Consider the following 10,029-nt stretch of genomic DNA (forward strand, 5'->3'; position numbering starts at 1 on the left):
CTTACCTGGACACAGAGCCCTCCAGTGCAGCGCTGTCACGGCTCCTGGCTTCATCCATCTTCACCCGGACTTCCTTCCAGGTTCGCAGACCCCGGTTGTATGAATGGCCAGGGCCACAATGACGTCACCCCCCGCGCATGCGCACGGAAGCCTTTGTCCCATCACAGGTATGCCATCCCTTCAAAGTGCATGGGCCGGTGACATCACCAGCTGCATACTGCGAATATCTCCTAAACACTGCAAGTATAAGAGATATTCCGTGTACATACAGGTAGGTGGTCTTATAGGCTTACCTGTAGGTACAAATTAAAGTAGACTTTACTTCGCTTTAAGTCATGGGGGCTCAGCGTCACATGTTAGCCTTACCTATGCAAATGCAGCCTGCCTAGGACCACCCACTCCTTCAGACTGACACCCACCCATCATGGTGTTGTAATATTTGCATAACTCCTCCCAATAGCCAACCCACTGGCTTTTTTAGGTACTTCCCATGCTAGGGTGACAACACTGCATTCGGTCTACCTGTTGCTCACCTGCGTTGTCACACATGTGTCCAATAGAGACGATGAGGGAGATTCACTATATCCGCTCTCCCCGGACCCCGCATTCACTATATCCGCTCTCCCCGGACCCCGCATTCACTATATCCGCTCTCCCCGGACCCCGCATTCACTATATCCGCTCTCCCCGGACCCCGCGTTCACTATATCCGCTCTCCCCGGACCCCGCGTTCACTATATCCGCTCTCCCCGGACCCCGCGTTCACTATATCCGCTCTCCCCGGACCCCGCGTTCACTATATCCGCTCTCCCCGGACCCCGCGTTCACTATATCCGCTCTCCCCGGACCCCGCGTTCACTATATCCGCTCTCCCCGGACCCCGCGTTCACTATATCCGCTCTCCCCGGACCCCGCGTTCACTATATCCGCTCTCCCCGGACCCCGCGTTCACTATATCCGCTCTCCCCGGACCCCGCGTTCACTATATCCGCTCTCCCCGGACCCCGCGTTCACTATATCCGCTCTCCCCGGACCCCGCGTTCACTATATCCGCTCTCCCCGGACCCCGCGTTCACTATATCCGCTCTCCCCGGACCCCGCGTTCACTATATCCGGTCTCCCCGGACCCCGCATTCACTATATCTGGTCTCCCACAGTACACAGAACATGGAATTGCAATTATTTTAGTAAATATAAACTGCTAAATACCTTTTCTCATCAGCAGTATATAGCAGTCTTGTGACTTCTATCAGTGTCCAGCAGAGCACTGGTTAAAGCTTGTAGGAGTTTTAATTCTGCTCTAGGAGAATGCAGAACCCGACCTCTGTCTCGACAGTGCTGATTGACCCTGTGCTTAGCACATGCACCCTCCCAAGAAAAAAAGAAATCCTTTCTAGCAATACACACCAAACCGAGCATGTGCAGACTGACTCTACATGATATGTCTCATCAGGAGATAAGAGGGGGGGGACACTGGAAGAAGGGGTGGATCAGAGAAGACAGGATCAAACAGCGGTTTTACACAATGCAGAGGATTAACCCCTTAGGTTCCATGGTGAGTATATCAAGCATGCTTTACTGCATATAGGTGAATTGACTCCTGTCTACATTGTCCCTAGTATGTGTATGTATGAATGTGAGTTAGGGACCTTAGATTGTACACCCCTTGAGGGTTAGGAACCTTAGATTGTACGCCCCTTGAGGGTTAGGGACCTTAGATTGTACGCCCCTTGAGGGTGAGGGACCTTAGATTGTACGCCCCTTGAGGGTGAGGGACCTTAGATTGTACGCCCCTTGAGGGTTAGGGACCTTAGATTGTACACTCCTTGAGGGTTAGGGACCTTAGATTGTACGCCCCTTGAGGGTGAGGGACCTTAGATTGTACGCCCCTTGAGGGTGAGGGACCTTAGATTGTACGCCCCTTGAGGGTGAGGGACCTTAGATTGTACGCCCCTTGAGGGTTAGGGACCTTAGATTGTACGCCCCTTGAGGGTTAGGGACCTTAGATTGTACGCCCCTTGAGGGTTAGGGACCTTAGATTGTACGCCCCTTGAGGGTTAGGGACCTTAGATTGTACGGCCCTTGAGGGTTAGGGACCTTAGATTGTACGCCCCTTGAGGGTTAGGGACCTTAGATTGTACGCCCCTTGAGGGTTAGGGACCTTAGATTGTACGCCCCTTGAGGGTTAGGGACCTTAGATTGTACGCCCCTTGAGGGTTAGGGACCAATGTGAATGTACAATATATATGTAAAGCACGGCGTACATTGACGGCGTTATATAAGTACCTGAAATAAATAAATAAATCTACAGACTGATTTTACTGTTGGGGGTTCAGTAACACTTTAGGGGGGTTGGGCGAGAGGCAGTGAAACCTATTGTTACCCGCTTGAACGAGCTCATAAAAGAGACACATCGAACGTTTGCCATACTCAGTGCGTTTCCAAATGAAATGGCACCAATCCGAGTTTAGATCACGACGGTCCGTTTAGTGGGTTCTGGGGGAATGGGCTCACATTGACCCGTTTTTGTTCCGACAACGTCTATGGTTGTTATACAAGAGGGAGCCGGGCTCGGCAGGCTCACAAGAATGTATCTGGCTCCACACATCGGGGCCCCGGAGAAAAAAGAAACTCTTTTCAGAAAAAAAAGAGGTTCAACTCCGACCCACTTGGGGCGCGATGATGTCTGGCGGGTCGGTCTGATTCTCTGGCCTGGATAAGGAGCGAAATGTAAGCGAACGTTTATATAAATTGTGTAACTGGATTATCCTCCCTGAGAATAAACCGGCTGGGGCTGAGCATGCTGGGACATGTAGTTACTGGAGGAGGTTAGTTATGAAACATTGAGCCCGGGTTCACATACATGCGGTGCGGTCCATCACATGTGATTTATGCAGGAACCGCACCGCATTCCTGTACAGATCACATGTGATTTGTGTGCGGGGCGATCGGAGTCGTACAGTTTGTATGGCTCTAATCGCACCGCACCAAAAACATGCAGGACCCTTTTTTGGATCCGCACTAGAATCGGATCGCATGGGTATTCACACTTATGCCATCCGATTCTGCACATCGCACCGCTTTCGGGGTGTTGTTAACATACACATCCGCAGCGGTTCGCATGAATGGGGTGCGATTCTGATGCGGTTCGGAATTCGCACAGAAAACGCTGCAAATTCTGGACCGCATCGGTGTGAACCCGGGCTGACTTGTAGTTGGATCGATCCGACAATGCAGATATACAAAGATATGGTGGAATCTCATGACCCCCCCCCTCCCCCCCCCCAAATCTGCATGGGGCCCTTCGCTGCACGTCTGCCCTTTCCCCATAGATTGTATGAGGATCCACACACGGGGTGCATTGTTCTACACCTTGTATAATGGGATCAGACGCCGCGCTCAAAGCTCATTACCGCAATACGCTCACATTGTGCTGATTGTAATGTTTACACCGAGATAAAACCCTCCACATCACACATTGCCTGGCATGACTCCTGTATGTTATGTAGCCACAGGCGCTGATGATCGCTCACTGCATCCAACAGGAAAGGGAAATCTTTCCGGTAAATATTTGGCAAATTTTTGTACATTGGAATGTTTATGGACACACCGATTTAGACCCAAAAATCGACCAGGAAATGCTGCTGGTCAGTCCAGTTTCAGTTGTGTCCTTTCTAAGGCCGACCACACCCACATGGAAGAAAAATATATTTGAAATGCTACAATTTTAGGCCGTATTCAATATATTTCAATCTAATATATATATACACTGCATGTTGAAATGCGGTTTTATTACAAGATATACGAAAAATATTTTTTAAAAATACATTTCATATATACTGTATGTCTTTAAAAATGCAAATCTATACTTTAGGAATGCATTTACATATATATGTATGTGTGTGTGTGTGTGTGTGTATATATGTGTGTGTGTGTGTGTGTGTGTGTATATATATATATGTGTGTGTGTGTTAAAATGACTTTTATGTAAAAAAAAAAAAAATCTGAAGAATATATTTATAAAATATATATTTTTAAAAATCAATTCTTCAGATTTTTTTTTAACACATAAAAGTCATTCTAACATATATTTTTACATATATTTGTGAATGCATTCTAAAAATGTAGATTTGTATTTTTAAAGAAATTTATTTGTAGACATTTTTCATATACTTTGTAAGAATGCATTTCAACATTTTATTTATTATTTAATTTCAGGTACTTATATATTGCCATCAATGTACACCGCGCTTTACATATATAGTACATTCACATCAGTCCCTAACCCTCAAGGGGTGTACAATCTAAGGTCCCTAACCCTCAAGGGGCGTACAATCTAAGGTCCCTAACCCTCAAGGGGGGTACAATCTAAGGTCCCCAACCCTCAAGGGGCGTACAATCTAAGGTCCCTAACCCTCAAGGGGTGTACAATCTAAGGTCCCTAACCCTCAAGGGGCGTACAATCTAAGGTCCCTAACCCTCAAGGGGGGTACAATCTAAGGTCCCTAACCCTCAAGGGGCGTACAATCTAAGGTCCCTAACCCTCAAGGGGGGTACAATCTAAGGTCCCTAACCCTCAAGGGGCGTACAATCTAAGGTCCCTAACCCTCAAGGGGCGTACAATCTAAGGTCCCTAACCCTCAAGGGGCGTACAATCTAAGGTCCCTGACCCTCAAGGGGCGTACCATCTAAGGTCCCTGACCCTCAAGGGGCGTACCATCTAAGGTCCCTGACCCTCAAGGGGCGTACGATCTAAGGTCCCTAACCCTCAAGGGGCATACAATCTAAGGGCCCTAACCCTCAAGGGGCGTACCATCTAAGGTCCCTGACCCTCAAGGGGCATACAATCTAAGGTCCCTAACCCTCAAGGGGCGTACCATCTAAGGTCCCTGACCCTCAAGGGGCGTACCATCTAAGGTCCCTGACCCTCAAGGGGCGTACAATCTAAGGTCCCTGACCCTCAAGGGGCGTACAATCTAAGGTCCCTGCACTCAAGGGGCGTACAATCTAAGGTCCCTAACTCACACTCATACATACACATATTAGGGACAATTTAGACAGGATCCAATTAGCCTACCAGCATGTCTTTGGAGTGTGGGAGGAAACCGGAGCACCCGGACGAAACCCACACAGTCACAGGTAGAACATGCAAACTCCAGGCAGGTGGTGCCGTGGTTGGGATTTGAACCAACGACCCGAGTACTGCCAGGCGGAAGTGCTAACCATTTAGCCACTGTGCTGCCCATGCAGTATGTGTGTGTGTGTGTATATGTATGTATATGTATGTATATATATATATATATATATATATATATATATATATATATATATATAATTTATTGAAATATATTGAATACGGCCAAAACTGGAGCATTTCAAATATATGTCAATATATTTGGGAAGAATATTTTAAAAATATATTTCAAATATATTTTTCTTCCATATGGGTGCATGGGTCGATTTCTGAACGATTTTTCATTCACACATCCGACCTAAGAATTCGCTCTGTTGGTGGGGACAATGGCACCGGCCGATTTTTGTGGTTCCTCCCCATTTCGTTTATCGAGCATGCTAGAAAATGTGTGAAAAACAATCGATTTTCGAAAACCTTTTTGGCCGCAGCCTTCCCAAGCAGGGCTTTATAGTAACTTTTCATTTATTTAATCCGCATTTACTAAATCTGCACGGTGCAAAATCATTTAGCTTCCTTTTTTTGTTAATAGAACAAGCTGAGGTTAGAAGCTGATTGGCTGCCATGCACAGCTGCACCAGATTCTGCCCTCTCCAGTTTTAGTAAATCTCCCCCATGATGCCCCCACAAGGTCTCTCTCCAGCCTTCCTGTGTGGATTCCCCATTGTCTGCTGTACAGTGAAGGAACTCGGCGCACACAGCCGGTGTGTCCTATTCATGACGCTTCCTGGCAAGCGAAGGGTTAGCTCACCTCTTTCCTGGGGCAGCCCCGCCTCCTTGGGAGGGGCCGGCGGCTCATCCTCTGATTGACAGTTTCAGGTGGAGAGATACCTCAGTACCAGCTGAGAGCTCCGGCATGCAGGACTCGGCACAGGACAGATATGCACTGGGAGAAAATCCTGAGGCTACACAAACAGAAGGTGAGCGGGGTCACCCAGCCCCAGAGGATGCTGGGAATTGGGGTCCCTCTGATCATAGCGGGGAGCCTGGGGATTGGTCGGGGGACTCACACTACACTTGTCTGCCTATCCACAGTCAGCGCTGATACGTCCTACACACCGGCTCCTACGGCCGCCTCTTCCCTTAAGGCTCCATGCCTTTAAAAAAAAAAAAAAAAGCCGTAAAAATGCCGGATGAAAACCGCTCATAATATTAGATTTGTGTGGCTTTTAGCAGCAGTTTGTGTGTTTTCTGCTCCCAAATACGCAAAAAAAAAAAGCTGAAGCTTCAAAAACGCTTCTAGATTAGAATGGTGTGTATGGACACATAGGATAACACTGTACTTCTAGAATCAGAAAAAATGCTCAAAAGCCGCTGCTAGTGTGCATGGAGCCTGAAACTGTACAACCCATACAGTCAGCGGGCCGCTCTTAGATTGTAAGCTCCAAGGATCAGGGCCCTCCTGTCCCTCTTGTATTGAACTGTATTGTTGCTGTATTGTCTCCCGTTATATTGTAAAGTGCTGAGCAAACTGTTGGCACCATAAATCCTGTATAATAATAATATATAAATCCTGTATAATAATAATAATTTTTTCTGAATCCCAGAACATTATTGATAGCGCCACGGGAAAAAAGTAATGTATATCAATAAAGTGAAAAAACCCCCAAAAAACAAAGCTGAAGAACCTAACCTAAAATATGTATAATTGTATTGTTATTGTACTGTCGCATGTTCTGTCCCCCATTATATTGTAAAGCGCTGAGCAAACTGTTGGCGCCATAAATCCTGTATAATAATAATAATAATAATAATAATAATAAATCCTGTATAATAATAATAATTGTGTGTGCGTGGTGCGTGCCTGGTCGGTGCCTGGTGGGTGGGTGCCTGGTCTGTGCGTGGTGCGTGCTTGGTCTGTGCGTGCGTGGTGCGTGCCTGGTCTGTGCCTGGTGGGTGTGTGCGTGCCTGGTCTGTGCGTGCGTGGTGCGTGCCTGGTCTGTGCCTGGTGTGTGCGTGCTTGGTCTGTGCGTGCGTGGTGCGTGCCTGGTCTGTGCCTGGTGGGTGTGTGCGTGCCTGGTCTGTGCGTGCGTGGTGCGTGCCTGGTCTGTGCCTGGTGGGTGTGTGCCTGGTCTGTGCCTGGTGGGTGTGTGCGTGCCTGGTCTGTGCGTGGTGCGTGCTTGGTCTGTGCGTGGTGCGTGCTTGGTCTGTGCGTGGTGTGTGCCGGGTGCGTGCCTGGTCTGTACATGCCTGGTGTGTGCGTACGTGGTCTGCGCCTGGTGCGTGCCTGGTCTGTACATGCCTGGTGTGTGCGTACGTGGTCTGCGCCTGGTGCGTGCCTGGTCTGCACCTGGTGCATGCCTGGTCTGCGCCTGGTGCGTGCCTGGTCTGCGCCTGGTGCATGCCTGGTCTGTGCCTGGTCTGCGCCTGGTGCGTGCCTGGTCTGCGCCTGGTCTGTACCTGGTCTGCGCCTGGTGCGTGCCTGGTCTGCGCCTGGTCTGTACCTGGTCTGCGCCTGGTGCGTGCCTGGTCTGCGCATGGTGCGTGCCTGGTCTGCCGTGGGCCCGTTGGATTGTAGTAGTAAGACTAAGATATTGCTTTATAAAGGTTGTTGTGTTTTGGGTTTTGTTTTGTTTTTTTTTAGGTTTTACTTTATGATCAGCATTGAGTATCAGCGACTTAGATCGGGTGGAATGTTTTATAAATCCACAATGGGAACATTTGCTCAGATTTATCGCTTTGAGAATGAAATATAAAACGTTGATTATTACCAATGACGACTTCTTTTTTAAGCCAAGGTTCATAAATCTCGTCCTTTATCTGCTGATTCTGATCAGTTTCACTTCTACTATCTGATGCCATTCCAAGGTGGCGGAAGTTCGGGTCACCTTTTGTTTTGCTACTTTGGAATACAATGTTTCAGTTTAGTACCGGCAGAAGGAATACAATGTTTCAGTTTAGTTCCAGCAGAAGGAATACAATGTTTCAGATTTAGTCCCAGTAAAAGGAATACAATGTTTTAGTTTAGTCCCGGTAGAAGGAATACAATGTTTCAGTTTAGTTCCAGCAGAAGGAATACAATGTTTCAGTTTAGTCCCGGGAGAAGGAATACAATGTTTCAGTTTAGTCCCGGGAGAAGGAATACAATGTTTCAGTTTAGTCCCGGGAGAAGGAATACAATGTTTCAGTTTAGTCCCGGGAGAAGGAATACAATGTTTCAGTTTAGTACCGGTAGAAGGAATACAATGTTTCAGTTTAGTCCCGGCAGAAGGAATACAATGTTTCAGTTTAGTCCCAGCAGAAGGAATACAATGTTTCAGTTTAGTACCAGCAGAAGGAATACAATGTTTCAGATTTAGTCCCGGTAGAAGGAATACAATGTTTCAGTTTAGTTCCAGCAGAAGGAATACAATGTTTCAGATTTAGTCCCAGTAAAAGGAATACAATGTTTCAGTTTAGTCCCGGTAGAAGGAATACAATGTTTCAGTTTAGTTCCAGCAGAAGGAATACAATGTTTCAGTTTAGTCCCGGGAGAAGGAATACAATGTTTCAGTTTAGTCCCGGGAGAAGGAATACAATGTTTCAGTTTAGTCCCGGGAGAAGGAATACAATGTTTCAGTTTAGTACCGGTAGAAGGAATACAATGTTTCAGTTTAGTACCGGTAGAAGGAATACAATGTTTCAGTTTAGTACCGGTAGAAGGAATACAATGTTTCAGTTTAGTACCAGCAGAAGGAATACAATGTTTCAGTTTAGTACCAGCAGAAGGAATACAATGTTTCAGTTTAGTACCGGTTGAAGGAATACAATGTTTCAGTTTAGTACCGGTTGAAGGAATATCTCTGGATGCTATGTGAATGAGACCACTGTGACCGCACACCGCGGGCCTCTGTGACCGCACACCGCGGGCCTCTGTGACCGCACACCGCGGGCCTCTGTGACCGCACACCGCGGGCCTCTGTGACCGCACACCGCGGGCCTCTGTGACCGCACACTTGCACTGAAGGACTTCGAGTTCCTCAGGGCTCACATCACCTTCGCTGTAATGGGTGTTCTGTTTATAAGTATTACTTATGTGTTTTATATATCCGTTTGGTGGCTCCAGAACGCTCCTCCAGCTCTCTATAGGCCTGGGTGTATTCCGGTTTATGGGCAGTCATTAGGTGGCATGGCTCACTGAAGAAAAGGACATGCTGGGGCTTGTTGTTCCTGAACAGCCGGTCAGAGGCTGGTTGGCTGGCTGCCATCTCACGGATTGTTGAGGCATCAGACACGTCTCCATCTTCGCCCTGCTGACCCCGATCTTACCTGGATCTTCTCCACGCCTTGCAATGTACCTTCTTCTGTGCTCTGACTCTCCCGGGCGGTTCAGCCATGGGATCTGTTCCCGGGCGGTTCAGCCGTGGGATCCGTTCCCGGGCGGTTCAGCCGTGGGATCCGTTCCCGGGCGGTTCAGCCGTGGGATCCGTTCCCGGGCGGTTCAGCCGTGGGATCCGTTCCCGGGCGGTTCAGCCGTGGGATCCGTTCCCGGGCGGTTCAGCCGTGGGATCCGTTCCCGGGCGGTTCAGCCGTGGGACCCGTTCCCGGGCGGTTCAGCCGTGGGACCCGTTCCCGGGCGGTTCAGCCGTGGGACCCGTTCCCGGGCGGTTCAGCCGTGGGACCCGTTCCCGGGCGGTTCAGCCGTGGGACCCGTTCCCGGGCGGTTCAGCCATGGGATTTGTTCTTCTCTGAGGTTTGATGAAGAAATGATTGTAATAAAATCAGGAGAGATGTTCAGATACCTGCTGCCATGAAGGGCGCCGTGCGGTTCCTGCACCCCGGGAGGCCGTTCCTGCACCCCGGGGGGCCGTTCCTGCACCCCGGGAGGCCATTCTACCATAGTCCACTCAGTGCTCCTT

Source organism: Staurois parvus, unplaced genomic scaffold (genome assembly GCF_062004578.1).
Source record: "Staurois parvus isolate SC_StPar_1 unplaced genomic scaffold, SC_StPar_1.0 ptg002840l, whole genome shotgun sequence".
NCBI classification, from domain to species: domain Eukaryota; kingdom Metazoa; phylum Chordata; class Amphibia; order Anura; family Ranidae; genus Staurois; species Staurois parvus.